A 12,539-nucleotide genomic window follows, 5' to 3' on the forward strand; every position below is an offset into this window, starting at 1 on the left:
TTAAGGCCACGGCCACTTCATTCAAACTCCTAGACTTTTCCTATCCCATCGTCGCCATAAGACCTATCTGTGTCGGTGCGACGTTAAGCTAATTGGAAAAAAGTGCAGAAGGGCATGGGATTTAACGAGATAATTGGCAAATTTCGATGAACAACTTGTACGGACACCACATTATGGTGACGACTACATCGAACAGCATTTTGCATTCTGTATCCGTCCACGTCATGACATCGCTATCGCCGCAATACGAGGTTCAATAATCATACTCCAGAATCATCTGTATAGCATTTGACGAGCGGTACATCATTCCATGATCCAAATTTATTTCTGAGCCTTGTGATTGTTATTTCTGACTGGCACGGTCTAGCAAATTCAGCAATGACTGGGAAGACACAATTATTTTTAGTTGATATACTTTGCCCTTATGGCGGCATCATCATGGGTGTAGTTGTATTAGTAATAATTAATAATTATTAACCAATGAACGCTGTAAGTATTACAACTAGTACAATGCTCAGAAACATTGATCACATTCGTAACAAAAATTGAATTCGATTCTAGTAAATTCAATATTTCCAAACTGAAATATTCTACCATTAATAAGAACCCTGTTTTTTAAACACAAAAATTGATGAGTGATGATAGAAATGTAATTCCATCCATTCTAGTGACTATAATGATGTAAAACACCAGACAGAGGCAAGCAAGTATCATAAAACTGTAGCACAAAAATTTCAAAATGCTTCATTCTGCTGGCAGTAGCTTTCTACATTATTTGTAACCGTCTGATTAGTGGATGAGCGGTATGAAATGACAATCCAGAATACAGAGTGCCCTCCCTAGTATAATATTCAGTAGCAAAGCCCAATATTATATTGTAATTTCACCACAGTGGCAAGCAAGCCGTGACATTCGACAATAATTAAAAATCATCCATGTGTATGGACAGGGGATACACATTATCATACAATTTATTTGCCCTGAATTTTCCTTGAAATGCATGTTCTTTTTTTATATATAAGCTCAGTGGAAAAAATAGTCACCCCTGGTAAAGTCATTACAAATTTAATACCGTGTAACTCCGCCTCGGGACTTGACAACCGCCTGGAATCGGTTAGGTTGTACAGGTACATCGCATCCAGGTTAAGCCACTCGCTAAGCATTTGATCTCGGAATTCCATCAAATTGCGGGGATGCTGATGTAGGCGTTTAACCCGCTGTTCCAACATGTACCACAGATTTCAAAATCAAATCAAAATCTCTTTATTTGCAAATAAGGTGTCTACCTCGGTGGCAAATGGTACACAAAAATATATTATTGTCAAGCACTAAATTTTCAATTAACAAGAGAAGAAGAAAATTTTCCTAGAATAGAATATTATACAATTTAGACTAACAATTTGTTTCTATTTAAAACATAGCTCGCCACTAATAAATTTATTTTGTTTACAAAATTCTACTTATAATATCTCCTGTACTTACAAACATAGTCAACTCATATACAGTATGTGGAATTACTTCAAATAATAATATACAACTGGTATAAGATTAAAATTTGCATTGCATTTATTTATTTTTTACCCATTTTGGAACCTTTGTAGTATAACGACCTGCTGCCTCTTAATGGGGGTTCAAGTCAGGTGACTTTGCAGGCCAGTGGAGATGTGTTAGGATGGGGAAGTGTTCTTAATACCAGTCACATGTGCGTCCAGCCCGAATAATGTTGCTGTTGCCATCTTGAGAAGTCGGGGTATCAATATCATACTCATCATGCAAATGTTGACTTGAAAGGCAACCCCTCATCATAAACATGCTGGTTCATGTTAGTTGTCACCTCAATGAGCGGGCCTAATCCGAGGTACGAAAACACTCCCCAAAACATCACAGACCCACCTCCGGCTTGAACCTGACCTTGCACACATCCAGGATGAAATGCTTCATTTGGCCTTCGAAGCACTCGACGACGTACGTCGTTGGAATACAGGCAAAAACATGATTTGTCAGACCACATTACGTTCCGCTAGTCAGATACTGCCCACCTTAGATGATTTCCCATAGCCCACTGAAGACGCGCAGCTTTATATGCCTGTATTAGCTATAGCCTCTTGCGAGGTGACCGACTCCAAATGTTCATTGCATGCAGTTCCCGTCGCAATGTTCTCTCGCTAACAGGATGATATGGACCTTCATTTACTGACTGCAGCAATTCCTGTCAGGTTTTGAAGTGATTTTGTTTCGCAAGCCGTGAAACGCGTCTCCGGTCCTTCTCATTCAGAATCTTTTTTCCAACCACAATTCTGACGTCGTGTTTCGTGGCCACGTGTAGTACACCACTGCTTGTAGACACTTTGAACAATCCGTTGCGAAATACCAAAAAATCTAGCAACTTCATGCACCGTACAGCCATGGGCACGGCCAAGTACATGACTGTCGTTATCGTGACCTTAGACACATCTCATTCATTGACGTGGGAATCAAATTACAATGACATGGCTATCCTCAGACACCTTGGTGGGAAGGCATCAGGGTCCTGTGACAAGTCGTTCGAGATTACGACGTCGCATCATTACTTTGTGCCATTTCGAAAGTTCTCTGAGATAAATGCAAGGGCGTCCTCGGCAAGCGTTGTGCGTCATCGCCTTTCGAACAGCGTGAGAATTATGCAAGTGCCGCTTTATTTCAAAGAATTTAATCCAACTTTCAGGGGTGAAAACCGGTCTAGAAGACAGCAAGGCGCGACAATCACACCAGTTGTTATCAAGCAGTGGGACTGAAAGAAAGTTAAGATGTCAGTGTGGTCTAAAAGGTGAATATCGCGGAATTATCCGCTAAAACTTTGCTCGTGGATTAACCATTGACCAGTGCCTGGAGGAAATGACTACTGTGCTGGGGAAAGGTTGTCCACATCGGACAACAATTTTCCGCTATCACAAAGAGTTTCAGAGGGGAAATTTTGGGGTTGAAGACGATCCTCGTTCTGGGTGACCGTCTGAATCAGTGACTGAGGAAAACGTTGAAGCTGTGAGGAAAATATTGCAGCAAGAGAGGCGGTTGACATATCGGCAATCATTCAATTCCACACGGCCATCTCCATGTTAGAAAGTTTTGTTCCCTTTGGTTGCCCCATTCACTTTCAGAGGAACAAAGGGCACATCGAGGGAAATGGTACCCAAAAATGCTAAAACAGTTTGAAAATGGGACTTCGCGTAACGTCAATAGCATCGTTACAGGTGACGAAACTTGGTTTTATTATTACGATGTTGCAACAAAATCTCAGAACAAGGTTTGGCTGTTTGAAGATGAGGGTACAACTGTGACTGTGCGAAAGTCAAGGTCAGTGAAGAAAAGGATGATTGCAGTATTTTTCACTAAACGGGCATCCCGACTCGGGTTGTGCTAGAAACACAAAGGACAGTTACTGCGAAGTGGTACAGTGAGACTTGTCTGCCTCAGGTCATCCAGGCTCTCAAGCAGCTCCGTCCAAGGTCACGGCTCAACACTTGGCTCTTGCATCACGACAATGCTCCAGCACATCGTGCTAATGTAACAATGGATTTTCTTGCCAGATCAGGGTTGACTGTGCTTGATCACCCTCCATACGGTCCTGATCTTGCCCCATGTGAATTCGCACTCTTTCCAGAAGTGAAGATAAAGCTGAAAGGGCGGCGTTTTGCATACGATGAGGAGATTCTGGCAGCATGGGATCAAAAGTATAAAAATGTAACCGAAGAAAAGTGGCAGAGTAGGTTCAGTGACTGGTTTCGACGTATGGAGAAGTGTATAGAGTGTGGTGGAAATTATTGTGAAAAAGTCTAAAGCGTTCACTCACATTGCAAAACTTTCCTAGTGCCCTTTGTATCGCCTTCCTATTCTCTTTTTTGATGGCTCATCACTGCAACCAACTTGACTAGTTACACATTAAAATCACCAGACAGACAAACTAACCTCAATATAAGTAACAATAATGGAGGTTCCCTTATCCAAGTAAATCATAAAAGTAAAGACGAAATAAATCAAGATATTCATAATAAAGTCAGTTTTCGTCTCAATGAGGAATTAAGGGATGAAACACACACTCTCATCCTCAGTCAGTTTAATGTTATACATTTCTGCCTTTTTTGTGATATACGCATTGCTTGAAACTTATTCTTGAAAAGAGAGATACACGTCTTTAATTTAATAAATCTTTGAAGTGTTCCAGAACTTAATATCTTTCCTTTCTTTCTTTCGCCTTAGTATTTTCTTCTCTCTTCAATAAGCAGTAAATTAGAGCGATATTTTCACATTGCAAGCTGATTATATCTTGAAGTTTATCCAGGAAACGTACAAGAACATTAATGAACCAAGCTACGTGAACATATTTCAAGTTCACTGAGGAATTAGAAATAATAATATTATTGATTTAAAGCCCTACTAAGTACTTGTACGGTTTTCATAGACTCCCACGTGCCAGATTTTGTCCCGTAAGAGTTATTTTACGTACCGGTAAAGACTTGTTAAAATTGCATGTTATATCCCGTAACACGAGACGAAACTGTTATCTACAGTTAACTAAGTACAGAACCGAAGCACGCACGAACTCATGGGCTACGTAAGTCTTAGGAACATTCAAGGAAATCAGTAGTATGCTGGATGTGCTTATTCCACTCGTTCGCCAACGCACCACTCATTCTTAGAACGTCACATAGTCTATGCCTTCCTGGCTTTGTGTTCGGTGCTGCTGTGTAATTAGAATAAATAATTTTCAATTAAATATTTTCTCTCAGTCTTTTCCACGTGTTATGTATGTGGATATTTTTGAAATACGTTATAGTTTTTATGGCATTATTATATAATCTACAACTTGATTAGTATTTAATGAATTTGTTGTTACAAATATCAGCAAACACAAAACAAAATTTGTTTAGTATCAAACAAACTTTAAATTTTCTTCATCCCGAAGTAGTTCATATCATTAACAAGGGAGCTATCGTAGCTATAGATTGTTAAAGCTGAAATAGTAAGGCAAGAAAAAGGATTAGGAGGGTAGGATAGAGATTATTCCAACCCAGTCACAGACAAATTCCCAAAGCGCTCATAGAACGGTCTGCAGATTACGAACATTAATAGTCTACATGTTAGGAGATAGATTGCTGCATGGTTACACTGTTGACTATCCTTCCTCTTTTCCTTCGATCCTGGCTCAGTCCGGTGGTATTTGAAGATGTTCAAATACGTCAGCCTCGTGCCGGTAGGTATTTTTGCACGTAAAAGAACTCCTGCGGGACTAAATTCCGGCACCTCGGCTTCTAAGAAATCCGTAAAAGTAGTTAGTGGGACGTAAAGAAAATAACACTATTATTATTATTATTATTATTATTATTATTATTATTATTATTATTATTATTATTATTATTATTATCTTGTTCTTTGTTGGTGGAACATGTTACTTCAAACATACGAGTATGACGAGCAAGTCTTTTGACACCGTTTGTCTATTTTCAAATTATATTTTGCAAACTTTATTTAATTTCTTAATTAAGTACAGATAATTATCACATTTTGAGAGATTTTTCATCGTCCAATGTCTTGTGGATGGGAGTCATCTGAAAATTTGGGTCATGAAATTAGCGATGCAGAATGCGTGACATGATGTCATCTAGGAACTGTGCAGGCTGTGATGTGAAGTGTTGGATGATGGACATGACTGAGAGACATAATTTCAAAGAGAGGCGTTACAGTACAGATGGTCGATGTCATTTTGCAGGCTGTTTTGTGAAGTATTACCTACGAGGGGAGTTAGAGTGCTGATGGCCAATATGATCTTGCAGGCTGTGATGTGAAGTATTGATGGATGGGCATTACTGACAGATATATATAGAAGGTTGTTATTTTCAAAGAGGTCTCATCTCATCGTACTCTAGAGGACTGTTTATTTCATTCGCGGTAGTTCCATTGGCCATGAGTCTGTTTCGGTGCAACGAATCCTATACCTGCCGACTCCAAATTCCATACGGTTGTCTCCGAAAACAATTCAATAGATACAAATAAATTACTAGTTAACAATTTGAGTTCCATTTATTGAAATATATATTTATGGTTAACTGATTTTTCCCGAAGCTAAACTTGACTACATTATTTTAAGCATTTTTTCCCATTAGATACATTTTAGGCTCGTCTATTTCATAAACAAGTCGAATATGAACGCGGTGTTAAATCGTTCTACAATTCAACAAGGTATATGTCCTTAAATGTACTTGGACTGAAAAGTGCATGTTTTAAGGCACATTTTATAGGTTCATATCTGAGAGACTATTTGTCCTACTCCTTGGCTGAATGGTCAGAGTTGAGGCCTTCGGTTCAGAGGGCCCCGAGTTCGATTCACGACCGGGTCGGGGATTTTAATCCCGTCAGATTAGTTCTTCTGGCCCTGGGACTGGGTGTTTGTGTTATTCCCAACACTTTCCTCTTCATATTCGTACATTATACTACACAACCAACCACCACAGAAACACGCAATAGTGATTACATCCCTCCATATAGGGTTGCGTCAGGAAGGGTATACGGCCGTAAAACTGGCCCAAGTCCACATGTGCGTCACAGTTCATACCCGCGACCCCACAAGTGTGGGGAAAATTGGTAGAAAAAGAAGAAGAAGAAGAAGAACAAGTAGCTACCTGCTTTACGTCGCACCGACATAGGTAGGTCTTATGGCGACGAGGGGAGAGGAAAGGTCTAGGAATGGGAAGGGAGCGGCCGTGGACTTAATTAAGGTACACACCGAGCTCGATAGCTGCAGTCGCTTAAGTGTGGCCAGTGTCCAATATTCGGGAGACAGTAGGTTCGAACCCCACTGTCGGCAGTCCTGAAGATGGTTTTCCGTGGTTTCCCATTTTCACACCAGGCAAATGCTGGAGCTGTACCTTAATTAAGGCCACGGCCGCTTCTGTCCCACTCCTAGCCCTTTCCTGTCCCATCGTCGCCATAAGACCTATCTGTGTCAGTGCGACGTAAAACAACTTGCAAAAAAAATTAAGGTACAGCCCCAGCATTTGCCTGGTGTGAAAATGGGGAACCACGGAAAACCATCTTCAGGGCTGCCGACAGTGGGATTCGAACCCACTATCTCCCGGATGCGGGCTCAAAGCTGCGCGCCCCTAACCGCACAGCCAACTCGCCTGGTCGTATTGAGACAAAAATAAATCTTTCTGCATTTTCAATGTAACAATCTGGGATTTTTGAAATGACTTTTGCTCTGTTTCATTAATATAACTGACCCAGTAGTGCAGGGGGTAGCGTGCCAGCCTCTAACCCGCAGGTTCCGGCTTCGATTCCCGGATTTTAACTGGTTTTGAGGGCCGGTTTGAGGTCTACTCAGCCTACGAGATTACAATTGAAGAGCTACCTGGCGGTGAGATAGCAGCGCCGGTCTAGAGATCCAAGAACATCGGCCGAGAAGATTCGTCGTGCTGACCACACGACACCTCGTAATCTGCAGACCTTTGAGCTGAGAAGTGGTCTCTTGGCAGGCCAAGGCTCTTCGAGACTGTTGCGCCATTGTATTTGGTTTGGTTTGGTTTGGTTTCATTAATGGAAGTTGGCCACACAGTTACCTACCAGGTCTCTAGTCCTTTATTCTTATTCTTATTCTTATTCTTATTCTTATTCTTATTCTTATTCTTATTCTTATTCTTATTCTTATTCTTATTCTTATTCTTATTCTTATTCTTACCTGGCGAGTTGGCCGGGTGTTTACGGACGAACAGCTGTGCGCTTGCATCCGGGAGATAGTGGGTTCGAGCCCCACTGTCGGCAGCCCTGAAGATGATTTTCAGTGATTTCCCATTTTCACAACTGGCAAATACTAGGGTCGTACCTTAATTAAGGCCATGGCCCCTTACTTTCCTCGACGAAGCCTTTCCTATCCCATCGTCACCATAAAACCTATCTGTGTCGGTGCGACGTAAACAATTTTTATTCATCTTCTTCTTTGTTCATATCGGCCTACTAAGGACCACGTTATTTCAGCTGCCTTCTCTGGGCTTTGATCTTTACCCAATGCTCCTTCATTCCTTGCAGGTGTTGTTCGTTTCTTTCCTCCGTCCACGTCTTTTCCGTCTTCAACTTTGGCCTGTCTTGAAAACCCTGGTGGTCTTTTAGTTTCCTCCTGAGTGGGTTGCGTTCTTGTATATCTTCACAAGTGATCCCCATCTTCTGTAAGACCCTTTCAATCTCATTGAACCAAGTGTTATTATTATTATTATTATTATTATTATTATTATTATTATTATTATTATTATTATTATTATACGTTTATTTTTGTTACTATTATTATCAAACCATATTAAAATAGACTTTTGAAAAGAAAATACTTTTCTCTCAAAAAAAATGAAATTGTTTGCGACATATCACTTACATTTTAGTAGAAAATCTACTTTCTGTAAGTAGCTCTTAGACAATTGAAGAAGTGTACTTAGCTTAATTGCTCTTGTTCTTAATTTTCGGAAAATATAATGTTAGCTGACAGCTGATGGGGAAGTAAAAGTGGTGCTGTCATATTCAAATAGACTTTTAAAATACACCCTGTTGCAGGAGCATGTACATATTATATATTTTTGGATTCATGATGCGGTCAAGTCAGTAAGTGAACCATGCACCATTGCGGAACATAATTTACGCTAAGGAAGAAAAGGAAGAATAATTTCCTTCCCGTTCGCTGGATTCCAGAGGTATTTAAAATACCAAGCTAACCGTTATGTAACGGTGGTTTGCATTACAGAATCGCAGTTACTTATGTCATTAGACAGGACTCATTTGAGGCAGGGGCCATCTTGCCTCAGCTACCAGTCGTAAGGGTCACGACCGAAGTTCACAGGTTGTGAAAGTGCGGAGTGAGTATTCTAGTATATTGGCATTGTGAAAGTAAGAGTACATCCCACAGAACCGGTCTGGTAGCTCATCCTGTGATTACAAAACCTCAACACGAACTTTCCGCAACATCGTTTACAAGACCATGTCCGTCCATTCATGAGGTAACTTTTTTAAGTAATCATTAACCCCAAAGGTCGAGCACATCATTTTATCGTGACAACATAACCACATTCCTGAGTGGCTGGACGACTCTGCAGTACAGAAATCAATGAAGAAACAAACATGGAAGTTATCTATACCTTGCATTTCCACTTAAAACAATAATCAACTCCACCAGTTACCAAACATCTACATTTGAACAGAAAACTATTAATCTTTCTTCCTTCTTTTTCTATCGCTTTTCTCACAACTGTGGGGTCACGGGTGCGAATTGTGTCGCGCTTGTGGATTTACCGTGTTTTACGGCCGGTTGCCCTTCCTGATGCCTGTTATCACTAATGGGTGTTTCTGTTGTGGTAGGTAGTGTAGTGTGTTGTCTGAATATGAAGAGGAAAGTATTGGGACAAATACGAACATCCCAGTCCCCAAGCCAGAAGAATTAATCAGACGAGATTAAAATCCCCGACTCGGCCGGGAATCGAACCCGGGATCCTCTGAACCGAAGGCCTTAACGCTGACCATTCAGCTAAGGAGTCGGACGACAGAAAACCATTAATCATATATATTATTTCCGGTTGTGGATGCACTATGGCTATGGAGCCTTGCTCTGCATTCGGGAGACACGTGGGTTCAAAACCCATCGTCGGCTGTCCTAAGAATGGTTTTCTGTGGTTTCCCATTTTCACTTTCAAGCTAATGCTGATACATTTCCTATTCTTAGGCGATTTCTTCCATCTCCTTATCAAATTTCACTCACAATAATTCATTTCATCTTCGTTAGCGCCTCAACTGCGGAAGGGCATCCGACCGTAAAACATGTCACATATCTTCAACTCACCTCATCCCTCACCCTTGTCAAGGAAACAAGCCTAAGGATTAGATAAACAAAATCGTCACTTTTGCAGCAATCCCTCGTATCTCCCAATGCCCTTCCTAACCATTTCTCTCCTTTGGGCTGGTCACATGCAGATATGCAGTCCACTAGAACAAATTATATTTGGGTTTATTTTCCTGTGCGACTTTGTAAAGGTAAATGAAACTTACCGCACCGCAGTGCAGGAATGTATGTTTGCGTTACGTATTTACGCACTTCTACGCTATAACTTAATGCATTTAAGGTCCATTTTCCTTTACACATAAGGATAGGAAAATGAATACAACGAACGCTGTCCTGATGGACTGCAAATCCATATGTGGCTGGGAGGCGTGACCAGTCTTAAGGAGCAGAATGGATAGGAAGAGCATTGTGACATACGAGGTTTGTTTTCTTCACCGACAATGTATAGCTTTGAGAGTCTGAAAGCTGATTAATTACTAGTCAACAGTAACATTCGTTTCACGACTAGTGCGTCAGGTTGCTATAAAATATGTTGCTGGGAGAATATATTGTGCTACAACAGTGAATACATATTTTAATATGGTTATTGCTAGCCTAAGAGAGCCTCCGAGATTCAAGCTGCAGCTCGCCGGTCTCCTAACGCTTTGGTTCCTTGTTTCAAATCCCGGTCACTTCATGTGACATTTGTACTCGACTAAGCGGAGGCGAGATAGTTTGTTTTCCTCCGGGTACTCCGGTTTTCCCTGTCATCTTTCATTCCAGAAACAAACTTTAATATCATTTTATTTCATTTGGCAGTCATTAATAATTGCCCGAGAGGACAGCGACATGTTTCTTCAGCTGGCAAAATTTCTATCCTCGCTGCTAGATGTGGCTTCATTCATTACATTCCTGACCCGGTCAAATGACTGGAAACAAGCTGCAGATTTTCATTTTCAGTTTCTATCACTGGTCTGGTGCAGCCTTTGTAAAGTAGACCCTCCAATGAGGGTGAGTGGCATCTGCCATGCCTTTTATTTTGGTTGAGGATAATATTTTGTGTGGTGTATACGTTGCAAGAATGTAGGAGACAGCAGAAACAACAAGTCCAGGGCCGAGGGTATTAACAATTTAGGATTAAATGTCCCTACACGGTTGGGAATCGAACACGGAGCCCTCCGAACTGTACGTCAGTACGCTGATCATTCCTCCAAAAAGCCAGACTACAGTAGTGAAGAAAGCAAAGACAATCTACCTCACTACTTATCCTCCCTATTACACTTCAATAAAGAGATAAGAATTTGCAGTTTCTCTATAAGCTAACCACAGAAACTTAGGTAGAACTATTTGATGATCAAAGCAGATCCCAAGTTAATGATTTGACATATAAACAAAAGTGCAGAGGAATAATTGAATGCCATTGAACTCAGCCAGAATATAACTGGTATCTAGGAATAAGAAGACCATTGTCTATTCGAGTAGTCTATTGAGGTCGGTAATTACTTAATAATAATAATAATAATAATAATAATAATAATAATAATAATAATAATAATAATAATAATTGCTTGATGTTGGGATGCGGCAACCACATCACCCAGTGAGTAACTACTACAATCACCCTCCCGAGTATTGGTAGGAAAACCATGCCAGAAACATCCTAAGGCTCTCCAAGGCTCGGAAACTTGGTAGTATTTTGGTCAGCGTAAAATATCATTGACCCCCAATCTACAGATTTTCAACTGTCTAAGGCATGGAGGAAAGTTCAGCAGAAGCTTCGCCTTGAACGAAGCATGCAGGCCTTCGGATTCTGGGTAGCCTCCACCGACATGCATGGATGTATCGGAGACTCCAGGAAAGATCCAACACAAACGCCGGAATTTCTTTGCTACCGTTAACACAAATTCATTTCGGAAGATTGGAAAATTGAAAAAACTCACTGATACTTTATCCCATCATCAAATATTGATTGCAGCCTTTCAAGAAACAAAATTCACAGATGGACAAGCCTTCGAGTCAGAGGGTTACAGAATCTTTAAAGGAAAAGCTGGTAAACGTATTCTAAAAACGGTTCCCCACTCTGCCAAACGTTTCATAGTCAGTAGGAATATTCTGGGTATAGTCATTAACTTCACTTCACCGCAGCCGAGTTTCAACATTCTCCTTCCGGAGCACAAACAAAGTTTACATTATTGTGAATGATCATACCCCAATCAATCAAGCGAATAAGAGAGATCCAGAAGGAAGTGATAAATTCTGGGAAGATCTTGAAGACGTTCTCTGTAGATCCCAGATAAACTCATGATTATACTTCTTGGATACTTCAATGCACAGATGGGTGAGGATATTGATATACAGTCCATCAGAACAGTTTTCGTTTACATACGTGCAAAGGAAAATGACCCGAACGAAATTTCTTCTGATGGACTGCATTTCGGTATGTGGCTAGGAGGTGTGACCAGTCTTATGGATATCGTCGCTTCCGAGACAAAACCTTCTATGTGAAATATTTTAGCTTAAAACTTTGGCCTTTAAGGTTCTGTCATCTAAGGTACAATACTGTACGAACATGGTCAAGGCATTCTCGCTCTTCATAATGTATGTGCTGCGGGTCAGTATATCTCCAAAAATATTATCACATAAGGAGGTTTTGTCCCGGCAACGACGGTATAATGGATATAAAGAGCATTGCCGCATACGCGGTTTTGGCGTA

Source organism: Anabrus simplex, chromosome 8, assembly GCF_040414725.1.
Source record: "Anabrus simplex isolate iqAnaSimp1 chromosome 8, ASM4041472v1, whole genome shotgun sequence".
Classification (NCBI taxonomy): domain Eukaryota; kingdom Metazoa; phylum Arthropoda; class Insecta; order Orthoptera; family Tettigoniidae; genus Anabrus; species Anabrus simplex.